Genomic DNA, 13225 nt, shown 5'->3' with positions numbered 1-13225 from the left:
TGGCGAGGAGCTTAACTTGATGTCTGAACGCCCGGTGTAATTTCTGCAGAATTTGATCCAGGAATTTATTGCGTGGCATGCGACCAAACGCAACACGTTTTTCCCATCAGACTGATGCCTCACATTGTCTGGCATTTGGAAACAGGCATTCAAAATGACTCAAAGAGGAGCTGAAGGGAAACCTGTAATTCATCACAGTAAACGCCAACAGGTAATTACAGCATTTAGCTCGAGCAAAACATCCTCTAGAATAACCATTAATCTCCCTTTCTCTTTGACACTTTCGATGCCTGTTTGGATCAGCCTTACACTGTTAAATGAAGTTTGTGCATAAAATGACTCACGCTTCAGTACATTTTGTCTTGTTGCACCCTTCATGTGAAAGCGAGGGAATTGCTAGGTGACACACACGCACACATATTCTCCTCATTGCTCGCCTCCTACACACCGAATCATCATGACAGTGACTGTTCATCCCGCCGGCTGCCTCCTCGTCAACGCTGGCCCAGATTCCATCAGATTATACATATGACATCATCATCAGGGGCGTTTGTTTTCCAGCTTGTGCATGCATGGTTGTATTTTTGCACCGTGTGTGCGTCTCAGAGCTCTGAGTTTATAGCACCTAAAAAACATGCTCTGGTTGAAACATGGCGTTGGTGACACGGCATGCACGGGCTGTACATCTGTTGTTCTGCGGTCGGCGGAACTTAAACAGCTCGCTCGTATGCATCTCCAGGACAAAGTCCTCCAGAAGAGAGCATGCAGGCCCTCTGACATGCAAAGAATGATCCCACTGTGACGCCGCAAGTCAAGGTTCAACTTCCACCATATGGTAGATGGAAAACAACAATTAAAGAGGGTTGGTAGTGCTTTTTTGGGTTAAATGGCATAAAAATCAGACAACACAGCCTCTGTGAGACCCCGAACTCAACCCAAATCACGTTTATGCAGACGGGGAATCATGCAAATGTGATTTGACATTAATATCTATTATTGAAATGAATATATTTGGAGATACATTTGCCTCAGAGCCCTCTTGAGTAGGCGGGCTCTCTATGATTGACAGCTGAGCCTGCAGGAGTAAACAAATTTCTGCCGCCTTGTTTTAAGAATAAGGATCGAATGAATCTAATCGATGTGCAGCAGCTAACCAGCATCTGAGCTTACAGGTTTGCTTAGTGGCTCAATCAGGAGGAGAGACGATATTTTCCTGTGTCACGAAGACCTCACATTTCCTTGAGGCTTCTCTAGTTGTCCCATAAACACTGCAATCAGAACCGCTCCACACAAAGTATGATAATTATGGTCAATAAAGGCCGTGAGAAAAAGAGTTTTCTGGCAGATCTGTTCCTCACTTAGCTTATTGAAGCCTGAGAAAATGCCCTGGCTTGTCACAGCTATCCAAAGCTATTGGCTGTAGTGATGACCCTGACTAAGCCATTTTCTGCTGCCGGTGCACTCCTCCTCTGCCTCCATCTGTGCCAGAAGCGGCAAGGAGATTTTGGTGTCCTCGCAGATGCCAGTATTTCATGCTTTAGACACGCCGGCTTTCACTGTCTGCCAGTGTGGAGAGCGTTCAAAAAAGGGGGGGAGAAACCCAACATCCTCCTCTCAACTGCTTGCTAATTACACCACAAAGGCTCGAGTGCTACCCATTATGCAGGCGATACATCCCATCCCAAAAACAGGGGCATTGATTGATTTGCTTTCTGATCCCCAAATTACTGAGTGCCTGTTTACATTTTCCACTCGCTCTTCTTCTCAATGCGGCAAAACAAGACGAGGAATTCCTGAGAGCAGAACTTTATAAATCCGGGGAAAAGGATTTTGATCCAGCGCAATGAAACGCCTGCCTGTGCGCAGTCAGCGAGGAAACTGAGATGGAATTGAATATTCAATTACTGCGAGGATGAGACGACTTGAAAGGCTTCATCATTTATGCATTTGTGCTATGCAACGCTGGACCTTCATAGGAGCTGAACGGGACATCACATATGACCAAGCATGCTTTTAAACCTGGTGCCACTTCAGACACTTTCATACAACTTGAAGCCGTGATTAAATAAAGCATCCAATGTTAGCTTTGAACCGTATCAGGCTTCTGTCAGTGTTTGCTGTAAATAATCGTCTGTAAAGTTGCACGGTTTCAGAGCCGGCTGATGGAACTCAGCAGATAAAATAACAGGTGAATTAAACACGGCTGCAAAACTCTGAGTTTGATTATCACAGAAACTTGCTCCACAGATCTCGGCAGCACTGCCGCCGCGCTCATTAATCTATAAACGTACGTCTGCTTCTGTGTGTGTGTGTGTGTGTGTGTGTGTGTGTGTGTGTGTGTGTGTGTGTGTGTGTGTGTGTGTTTGTGTGTGTGTGAACAGATGGAGTGTAGCGATACAGATAAAACAGCAGTGTGTGTGTGTGTGTGTGTGTGTGTGTGTGTGTGTGTGTATGCATGGAGAATGAGACGCTGTCCGTGGTGCTGAAGTCATCCAGCAAGCTGCTTTCAGGGACATTCATTCATCTTTCTGACACACACACACACACACACACACACACACACACACACACACACACACACACACACACACACACACACACACACACACACACACACACACACACACACACACACACACACACACACACACACACACACACACACACACACACACACACACACACACACAGACTTAACTCAAGTCAAATCATATTTTGATCTCCTTGCAAATCTGATGTCCTGACTTTAATCCAATACCACTTTTATTATGTATATCTAGATTATCTTTACTAAAAATGGCTCGTCCCTGAAAAGGCTCGGCCAGAATACAAGCGTAAGCGGTGACCTGAACGAGAGGTGAGTGGCACGGGGAGGAGAAGCCGGCTAATTCAACATCTCGGGCCATCAGTCGGCCCGCAGACTAAGGCCTGACCTCCAGCTGTCCGTCCAGTTTGTGCTCAATTAGCAAAGAACTCTTCTCTCTCCATCATCCCACATGTGCAGCCAACGCAGCGTGCGTGACCTTTTGTTCCCCGCTAATTAAATTACTAATAAATCCCAGACACTGAATTTCTCTGTCACTAACGAGTGGGTGTGGAGGTCAGGGGGGGAGTGGGGAAGAGGCAGAACGAAGACGACAGCGGTTGCAGGGGGGTTTGCTAACTCGTTCCTCTCCTGGCACCTCTGGGAGCAGAGCGAGGTCCACTGGCACCAGGACAATACTGGAGTCATTTAAAGAGGCCACTGTCACACTCTGAGGTTATTTAAAGAGGCTCTGTCCCTCTCCTGTTGCGTCCTATAGGTTTTTAATGCATGTAAATGGTCTGCGAAGGTTAAAATCTTTGCAGAGGGAGATTCTCTCTGAAGGAAAATGATCATCCTCTTATGAAACCTATATCTAAATGCTAAATGCATGAAGAAAAAAGGCATAAAATCAAGAGGCAATCTAGATGATTGCTCATGAGTAGATGCTCTTTCTGCCCCCTGCAGGTTATTAGATTACGAAGACATTTTTTCCTCTCTGCCTCCCACCTCTCCCATGGCCTGCCACCTTGGCATCGGTCGTGTTTTGGCTTTGAACCACAGCTCCTCCTCCTTCCTCTTCCTCCTCTCCCTCATCACTGCAGCCAAAACACAACACAGTGATTTATGGCTGAACTTAAAAGGGAGCAGCGATGGTTTTACACCACTTTACAGACTCTGAGTCATTAAAAGTAGGACTGGAAACAGTCGCTTTAATTTGACGAATGATTGTCTTCATAAACCAAGAGATAATCCAGGAATTAATGCAAGCATGACATGTGGTTTGGCTCCATTTCTTTCAGATGAATTATCGCCGATAGAGCGCCTTTTATCATCGTACCAAGATGACAAAAGGGCTTCTAATAAACAGGGTTTCAAAGACCATATTTGGTCCTTCTTCCACCAGCGCCGAGCGTTCACACACACCGACACACACACATACAGTCGCCATCTGTCACGCTGTAACCTCCCCGAGCTCGCTCTCCCTCGCCGTCCTGCTGGGACACATGCTCACTAATGATTCCATAACTTTGTTACCACCTCATTACGGCGGTTAGTAAGCGCCGTAGTTAGATTTACCACTTTCTAATGGACTCATCTGCTCGTATCGATTCACGGCAGCGTGACGAGCAGCGGAGCCTGCGTGGTGGTTGCTGACCTCCACCTGCTCTCTGCCGTCATTATGTCCATCTGCCTCTCCCCCTTCCACATGCCATTATGTAACAGGAACAGTTATGGCCCTTTTGAACTGTGCTTGCATAAAACATTTAAAAGGCTGTCAGGCTTTCTAGAGTTGGACTGGCTCCACTCACTGATGTGTAGTTTCACACCACCTGGGAAAAACTATCATAGCAAACAGAAGCAAAAGCCAGGATTTGAAGACCCGAGAGCAGCAGGGAGTCGGAGCCAAACTGGCTCAGTGGCTCTTGGAGCGAGGAAGGAGGAAGCCCAAGTTGTCCCTATGTGAATGAGCATTGTCTTCATGCATTCAGGAGCTTACTGGAAGACCTGTGAAAGCAGCCTGTAATGGTTTCAGAGGAAGAAACCCTCTCCTGCTGCCAGAGGGTTTCCTTTTGAACGCAGCCAGAAAACATTTGCATGGAAATCTCTCAGAGGGAGCGCCGTGGAGAAGCTGATATATGGAGAAGCTCAGGCTGAAGGGAAGCACCTACCAAAGGTTAGGACCCAATCAGATTAGCGAGGGATAGAGGGAGTGTGTTGGACTTGTGCAGGAAGGGTTAACCAGCATTTAAACCAGCCGGTTGACCTTTAGGTAAGGAGATGACCAGTTGGTGCAGATAATCCCTGGAAAAACTGGACTCAACAATGGTCTCCCACCACACACACACACACACACACACACACACACACACACACACACACACACACACACACACACACACACACACACACACACACACACACACACACACACACACACACACACACACACACACACACACACACACACACACACACACACACACACACACACACACACACACACACAGTTTGTTTACATAATGAGAGTTCACGTGTTGCACAAATTAGTAAGAAAAGGTCAGTTCAGATACATGTCATGCAACATCTCGATGATGGCGCATAAACTCCTTTCAGGATTTAAAAAAAAGCCTTGAAAATCCAAGAGAAATCTCTTCTACTTCTGCCCTTTTTCCACGGCCTGTAAATGACGGCACTCTTGGAAAATGATGGCAATTTTGAAAACTCAAACGGGCCTCTTTAAATAAATGGCCTCAGAGGGATGAACAGGGAAAAGACGGTGCTTGTATCCACTTTGAAAGAGTTTCTGCAGCACTATTAGACGGTATTTACCAGATTTTGACCCGGAAAAACTCCCAAAAGTCAGAACTTAAAATAGTCTGATGAGTCAGGAGTTTTACCGACTTTTCTGTGTGCAGATTCTGTCTGGAGAGAGTTAATCACCAGCTGTTACATAACGTTCTGTGCGTGTTATAGGTGCGCTCTGGCAGAAATAGCCCTAACCCTTTGACGTTATGCATTCTAGTTATCTCACCCCTGCATAATTCATGTGTTCACACGCGCTGTAGAGATGCTAGAGACGACGGTGTGGTGATACGGCTCTCTTTACATGTGCATGTTCTGCAGCACCCCTCTCCTCCTTCGTTCATCGGGCCTTGCTCCTGATTTAGCAGAGCCTCAGGCCTGCAGGGACGGGCGGTGCTATAGATGGCCATCTAAATGTCACCGTCTCAGAGGCTGTGCTCGGCGGAGCGTGAAATGAAATCTGGCAGAGTTTTAAGGCCTTCCTCACATGGACAGAGCACTGTACACAGGCCCTATATAATGTTCTGATACATCTGTTCCCTTCCTCTATCAGATATTCAAGTGTCCGGTTAAAGGTGCTGCAGCCGCTTACACGAGGGGATAAATATTTCCTGATTAAATGTTATTAAATCAAAAACAGATTATTATCGCCGTCGTGGGAAATTGGATATACGTGCTAATCCACACTAATCCTATGGATCAAGCACTCATAGCAAGACCCCCCACATGTATGCACGGCCACTGTAATTTCAATCACTTGATTTATGTTTCCGAGAGAAGGCTGATACTCTCCGACGGGAGGAAGAGCCGGGAGCGCTGTGAGCCGGCGCAGGAGGACGATGAGTAGTTCGACATTTTGCTGCAGGAAAAGGTTCCCTGTAGGGTTTCTTCTTTTGGGAAGATTGGCAGTGCACTGGAGGGGCTTTCTCTCAATTAAAAGAAAGAACATGAAGGCCTGAGAGGAGGCTCTGAAGCAGCTCTGTCAAACCTCCCTCCTTCGCTTGATCATATCTCTTAAAGATTGGAGCAAAATGCGAGTGTTTAGAGCGAGAAAATGTAGCCGAAATGCACCAGAAATCCTCCTATAATATACGCTATCCTTCTCTCACTGACTCTAAGTGCTGTCAGTGTTTAAGTTCAATAAAAACCCCATTAATTATCTGCTGCCATTACCAAATATCCACCTTATTTAAAAACACCCATTGTTGAAATTACCCACTGCGCTTATCGCCTCCATTCATCTCCCAGCCCGGCACGAAAAGCCCGGCACTGGCGGATATATATAAATAAGCTCTGCTATTCCGTTCAGAGCTCTACCTTCTGCCGCTTATCTCGTGTAATGAGCTCTTAAACAAATCTCCTCGCTTTAAATAAACCCGAGCCGTGCTCACAAAAGGCTTTCCTTGATGTCGGGTCACATGACGGCCGACGGAGACTCCCTCCGTGCACGTGAAGGCAAGGTAGTTTCAATTAAAGGCTATTATTAGCAGACGGCAATTACCAATTAGTAGCACAGATGCTATGGAAGCAATGTGGGTCATAATATGGAGGAACAAATACCACAGCTTTACAATGAATGAATGTAACTGCGATCACACGCTGTGCAACCAGGAGGAGATCTTTGTCATGATTCAGAGTCATCCTCCTTCCTCCTACGGTTCCCTGCAGAAGGCTGTGTTAAAGCAGGGTTGCTGGTCCAAAAAAAAGCCATTTCCCACCAAACAGACCCTCTGAGCAACAAGCTGCTGCACAGATTTCACAATATGACGCAGGGAGACCTGGATGGGGCTGAACAACATATAATAAAGTGGTATAAAGTATCATTATTTGATGCCCTTTATTCTTTATGAACAGCCAGATGTCTCTTTATGGTATTGAAATGACTTGATGGATCTTGTAAAACACATGCATCATTTGCTAAATTATTTTCCACAGTGGGTCAGCTCTAAATATTTGCAGGAAGTGACGAAACAGGATCCTCATTGAACATTAAAGCATGGAGACACTACATACTGATATGCACATGACTAGAATATATCCTCTTTAAGAAGATTGCATCACATTGTTAGAAATGTATCAAAGTTTTCTGCAAAAAAGGAAGAATCTTGTCAGAAATCATCTCAGTACTCGCTCTCATTCTCTCTCCTCTGTCAGTCCAGCAGACAGGACATCCAGACTCCCCTGAAGCGTCAGTCTGCATCCAAATGAATCTCTGCGGCTTTACTGTGCACACACGCTAACAGACTGTAGTACAACCAAAACACAATCAACTCCAGATCTGAGTTCAGCCTGCAGCTGATGTTTGGGATTATAGGAGAATCCCCGTGTTTAGAAATGCACATTATGTTTGCATGCCGCTCTTTTTAAAGCCTCGTGCAAAATGTTGTTTTATACAGAAATCAAACGACTATTTTTGATATATTTCTACCCACTCACATGCAGAGCCATCACAATGAAGGCTACACTTAGCGGAACGGTGCTGTTCACTCACAAAAGAGTATTAAATCAGAAGTGAGAGAAAAAAGTGAACCTTTGGAAAATCCTTTGAACAGCACGACGGCCGTTTGACTTTTGATTATTTGATCAGGTTAGAAAGCAAAGTGGACGTACAACACCTTAATGGGAATGAACCTGAGTCCGATCCTTCTGGGTCAGAGAGAAATCAGCCACTACTGATCAAAAATACCAAAGATTTTAACCCTTTCCATGGAATTACATCCCGCTTTACTATTGCAAACACTCTGAAATACAGTTTGCAGGACAGACAACAGGCAGGGTGATCTCTCCTTAAGTGCATGTGTTTTCTGTGTGTGTTTGTTTGCATGTGTGTGTGTGTGTTATGCAGCCTGAGTGCATGTATAGCCTACTACAATACATCCCGATGGGAAATAATGTCTATACTTACAGGTTTGCAAGCAGAAATGTGTGTTGAATCCACTGCGAGCAACTCATTTTACCATAAGATCTCCTGCTAACAGCTGCGGTAAGTGTGTTAGTGCTTCTGCAGGTGACCATACTTTATTAAAAACAACCATTTCTGCAGAGACTCCTGCACAGAAGAGGTAACTGTGACCACATCAGTGCAGAATACCAGTCTATACCCCCATCATCCAGTGCTTAAAGAAGCCAGGCTCACTAACAGTTGAAAATAGCTTAGCATTCAGCATCTGATTCCAGAGAGGGATATGCATCTATCCTAAGAGAGTGTGTGTGTGTGTGTGTGTGTGTGTGTGTGTGTGTGTGTGTGTGTGTGTGTGTGTGTGTGTGTGTGTGTGTGTGTGTGTGTGTGTGTGTGTGTGTGTGTGTGTGTGTGTGTGTGTGCAGGCAGTCCTCCCCAGTGTCTGGCTGCAGGCCTCCCTGGTGGATTATGTTACCCAACAATGGCAGCGGCCCTTCACAGTCGGAGCATGCTCCAATAGCCGGAAGGCACACAAACATGCCTCTCCAGCCCTCCCTCTCTCCCAGCAGAGTTGACTCTGTCCCCCGTCAAACGCACGTCTACAGTATGTCAACAAATGAGTGCCCTAGTTTCTGTTGAAAGGAAAATAAAAAGCAGACTACGACTACAAAGAGACCCAGTGTGGCTGCATGTGTGTGAAGACAAAGAAGGTGAGACCCCTGCAGGGTTAGCATCTCATAATGACACATGGACTGTAGGCAGAGGCTTTAAAAGAGGCCCTACTATGCTTTCAGGGGGGGGTCCTTTGCCTGTAGTGTGTTATGTAGGTTTGTGAGTATGTAAATAGTCTGCAAAGGCTAAAATCCCAAAAACCATAGTGACATCACTATGCAACACTTGCGCTTCTTTTGGCTAAGGTGCGGGACATCTCTAAGCGGCTGACCAATCACAACAGAGCCGACCAATTGGTTAACCAATCAGAGCAGGAAGATTTAAGCATGGAGACATACAACCTGAAAATGAGCAGGATGTGTGGCTCTTTAACTTTGGATCCTGCACGCATGTGTGTGTAGAGAAACACACTCTCAGACAGCCTGAGGCAGAAATCGTAGTAAGGCCTGCGGGCATGAAGGGAAGCTGTAAGGGTAAACAATGCTCTGTGTCAGACACTCAATCGCTGCACTTACAAGCTGCCACACACACACACACACACACACACACACACACACACACACACACACGCAGGTCTAATATTCTGTGTGTCATGCTCCAGCTGCAGAGCAATACAAACGGTGATGGGTTTGACCTGCAAATGAATTACATTTGTCAATTTTAGAGAGCGGGGGCGGCTAAATGAACATGTTGTGGTGACATTCCGGAGCGGGGAAAAAGACAGACGAGTTATTAAGAATAAATCCTGGGGAACAGAAATTGATTTTTGTTTTTCAGTTGAAACTCCTCAAAAAGGCAGATAATCTCAGAGGAGAGGGATTAGTCGTTTTTATTCAGTCAGAGTAACAATCTGCCTGGGTACAGTGACACACACACACACACACACACACACACTTTATAAAAAGGAACTTCTGCTCACAGTTTGGAGCAGAAACACATCAAATATACCACAAAAGATGAAGAAATGAAATTGGCCTGTTCACGGCTCCCATACGACTCATCTCAGCAGCTAAGTGCAACAGGCAGAGATTGCACCTCAAGGTGAACGAGTGAGTCCTATTGGTGCAAAGGAAAAGGGAAAAGGTCCAGCTCTCAGAGGCGCAACAAGAAGAAGAGGAAGGGACCTGCTCTGCTCGGTGTAATTAAAATTCAACAAAGAGAGGAACACAGCCTGGAACTAGTGTACATCAGAGAGCAGCTGACTCATCACCGCTGTCATCCACAACCGCCACTACGGCACGACGGTGACTCCTGGCCTAATAAAACCTGAGGGGGACAAGTCATGAGTAACAGCGATGCCATCATCACCGTGCACGGCAAATCGGCTTTGCAGTCGTCATCCCTTTTTGATTTCTTATCGTTAAGCCTCGGGGTGTTGGAAAGCAATATTTGTGCCACTACTAGTCTTAGCCTTTTTTTTTTGCCCGTTGGTCCCTTTTTATAATTTCATTTCAATTCCACAGGCTTCAAAGACAAGAAGAGGAAACAAAAACAAAAGCGCTTCGGACGGTTTGTGACGACACGCTGCATAATAACATGGCACAGCGAGGATCGCAGGGTATGGAAGACGTGTGAAATATATACAGAGACTTTAAAATATTCAGCAGCCCCTGGAAAGCATCCTTAATATTCCACAGCAGCGTGCTCGTATTGTAGCATAGCAATTCCAGTTTTCACTCTGCAGCACAACACAGACAGGAGCAGGACAAGCCTTCTTCTAATTCACATGGTAATAGAAAGAGGGTGTCCCTTTCCAAACGGTGAATTCCTTTTCTCCTTATGCAGCTCGCACCTTTCCCGCTTACGATTCAAACCCTTATGTCTTCCGGTGTAGCACTAGCAGCATCTGAAACGATGACATTTCTTTGGGATCCTTCACAGCTCCATTGAATCCTCTGTTAGTGACTGCAGGATGACATGTGAAAACGGCCCAAAATCTCATATGAGGACAGTTCTAAGAGTCTTGTGGTGCAGAGGGCTTCGCTATGAGGAGCTACAAGAGGAACCAGAACGTATGAGCCGGTCGGACTGCAGACTGAAGCTCATGTGGACACCACAATTAACCAGAAAATAACTCAGTTAACCTGTCAGTGTGCTATTCAGCTAGCAAACGTAATCCATATACCTATATTATAAGCTAGCGATTGTTAGCTATCTAACTAGATATCTGAAGTGATGTAGGAGGGGGGGGGTTAACAAGGAAAGTGTGCACATTTACAAAGGGGAAGATCAACAGATTGTAGGCTGGTACTTGGAGATACAAAGACCGCCTTTCGCAGGAAGATAAAGGCGGGGGGGGGGGGGTTTATTAAATGCGCCTCTTATCCTGTAGCAAATTATCTAATCAGGAGGGTCTGCGTGGTCTTCCGTTAATATTCCCATTCCTGTATTATTCAAGTGCTTAATTCCTTTTGTTGGGTACTAACAGCTTCTTTATATTTCAGTGACCCCTTAGCCTCCCTATCACCCTTGATTCCTGCTCCACCTGCTAGAATAACTACACACACACACACACACACACACACACACACACACACACACACACACACACACACACACACACACACACACACAGAGAGCTAATTACAGTCTGTACTAATGGCATATCAGTTTCATCTGCACCAGGAGTCATTAACACAGCTTCATTCTGGTGCACTAACCAGTTGTGCACTTACATCAGACAAGTGATCCATTCACATCGCAGCTGGAGTTAGTCTGGAGAGTCATTTACAGATGTAATGCTGTCTGACTTTCACGGGCTACTACTTGGGGCAGTGTTTTAATGACTGCATTCACACACACACACACACACACACACACACACACACACACACACACACACACACACACACACACACACACACACACACACACACACACACACACACACACACACACACACACACACACACACACACGCTGTCAGTGCAACACTAAGGCATTAACAGAAGATTTGCATGGCTGTGATAATAATGCACCCTGAACCCGTCATGTCTGCAGGCTGCAGGGCTTCAGAGTGGTCAGATAAACACCTCAAAGAGGGATATGATGGCACATGCTCAGCTGACCACTGTATCATCGACCCACAAGTGGAAGCTGCTCTTTCTTTTACCACTAAGCTGTGTTATTCTGCAAAAACAAAGCACATTTATGCACGTTATCCTCCTGTTAGAAAAAGGCCATTTGTAGAGGCGGTGGTTCCACTAGAGCGCACGGATTGGTTGATAGATATTGAACCTCATTATCACTAACTGCAATGTTGCAAACTGCAGTATTAACAACTTAAATAATTACCTCATTTCTCTCAGTGTGCAGGTTTATGAGAAAGTTGTGGAAACGCTTGCAACCAATGCAGTCCATCACGCACAGACAGACAGCAGGAACACAGGCAGCATGAGGACTGCACATTCGTGGCAGAGGAAACATGTCTTGATAAAAGACACATCTTAAGTGATGACAAACACATTGTCCCTGCAGAAATGAATGAAACGAGACAAACATTTTGCGCATTTGATCCTTACCTTTGTCAACACAGGCCGTCCAGAACCTCCTGCGGAATAATCCTCTGAGTGTCAACGCAACCTCTTCTTTGCCGCGATAATGTCACAAGTCAGGTGTTTTATCATACAGGACAATACTTGGATAGTGAGGTCCCATTCACTGTAGTGTCTTCCTGTATCGCTCAGTCTGTGGCTGCAGAGGCATCAGAGAAACAGCGCTGCACATGCATGGAGAGCGCGAGGGGAAACCCGGCATGGAGTCTCGGCCTGGATTCAGCAGAGGTCCTCTCGTCTGAATTCAACACTAAAACGTTGAAGAGATGGCTTTGTTAATAAAGTCATTTCCTACATGTTTTTACCTTAAAGCCCCCCAAATAAATACACAAAGAAATACATACATTATTTGTGTATTAGTGTTACCACATTTAAAATACATCCATTAAGACACATTGCTTGAGATATAGTATATTTGTTTGCACCAGGTTACGGCTAATGGCTAAAGGCTAATAGCTAAAGGCTAATAGCTAATGTTGTTTGGTACATTTTTTGTATTCAGAACCCCAAAATAAATAACAAAATACACTTAAACATGGGTATTAAATGTGTATTAATGTAATTATATTTGAGATACTTTCACACTACACACACATGCCTGAGGTTGAGGCTAAGGCTATAGCTACAGGCTAATGGCTAATTTCATCCGTGTTTTTTATTGAAAGCCTCAAAATCCATAACAAAATATAATAACATATTTAAAATACATTTATCAAATGTGTCTTAGAGTCATTTTATTTAAAATATATCCACTGACCTGCATTTTTAGAG

General features: G+C 45.1%; 1 protein-coding gene across 1 annotated transcript in view; it reads right to left on the bottom strand.

Moving 5' to 3' along the window:
- Window positions 1–13225, bottom strand: part of dlgap1b (discs, large (Drosophila) homolog-associated protein 1b) — a 71268-nt gene extending 58043 nt beyond the window's left edge. The window contains exons 1-2 of the mRNA XM_063912580.1: window positions 13212–13225; window positions 12422–12704 (exon numbers count right to left, since the gene is read on the bottom strand). The gene's annotated coding sequence lies outside the window, so the exon portion shown is untranslated. The remainder of the gene's footprint in view (window positions 1–12421; window positions 12705–13211) is intronic.

This window comes from Eleginops maclovinus, chromosome 21 (genome assembly GCF_036324505.1).
Source record: "Eleginops maclovinus isolate JMC-PN-2008 ecotype Puerto Natales chromosome 21, JC_Emac_rtc_rv5, whole genome shotgun sequence".
NCBI lineage: Eukaryota > Metazoa > Chordata > Actinopteri > Perciformes > Eleginopidae > Eleginops > Eleginops maclovinus.
This window is presented reverse-complemented; position numbering and strand designations above follow the sequence as displayed.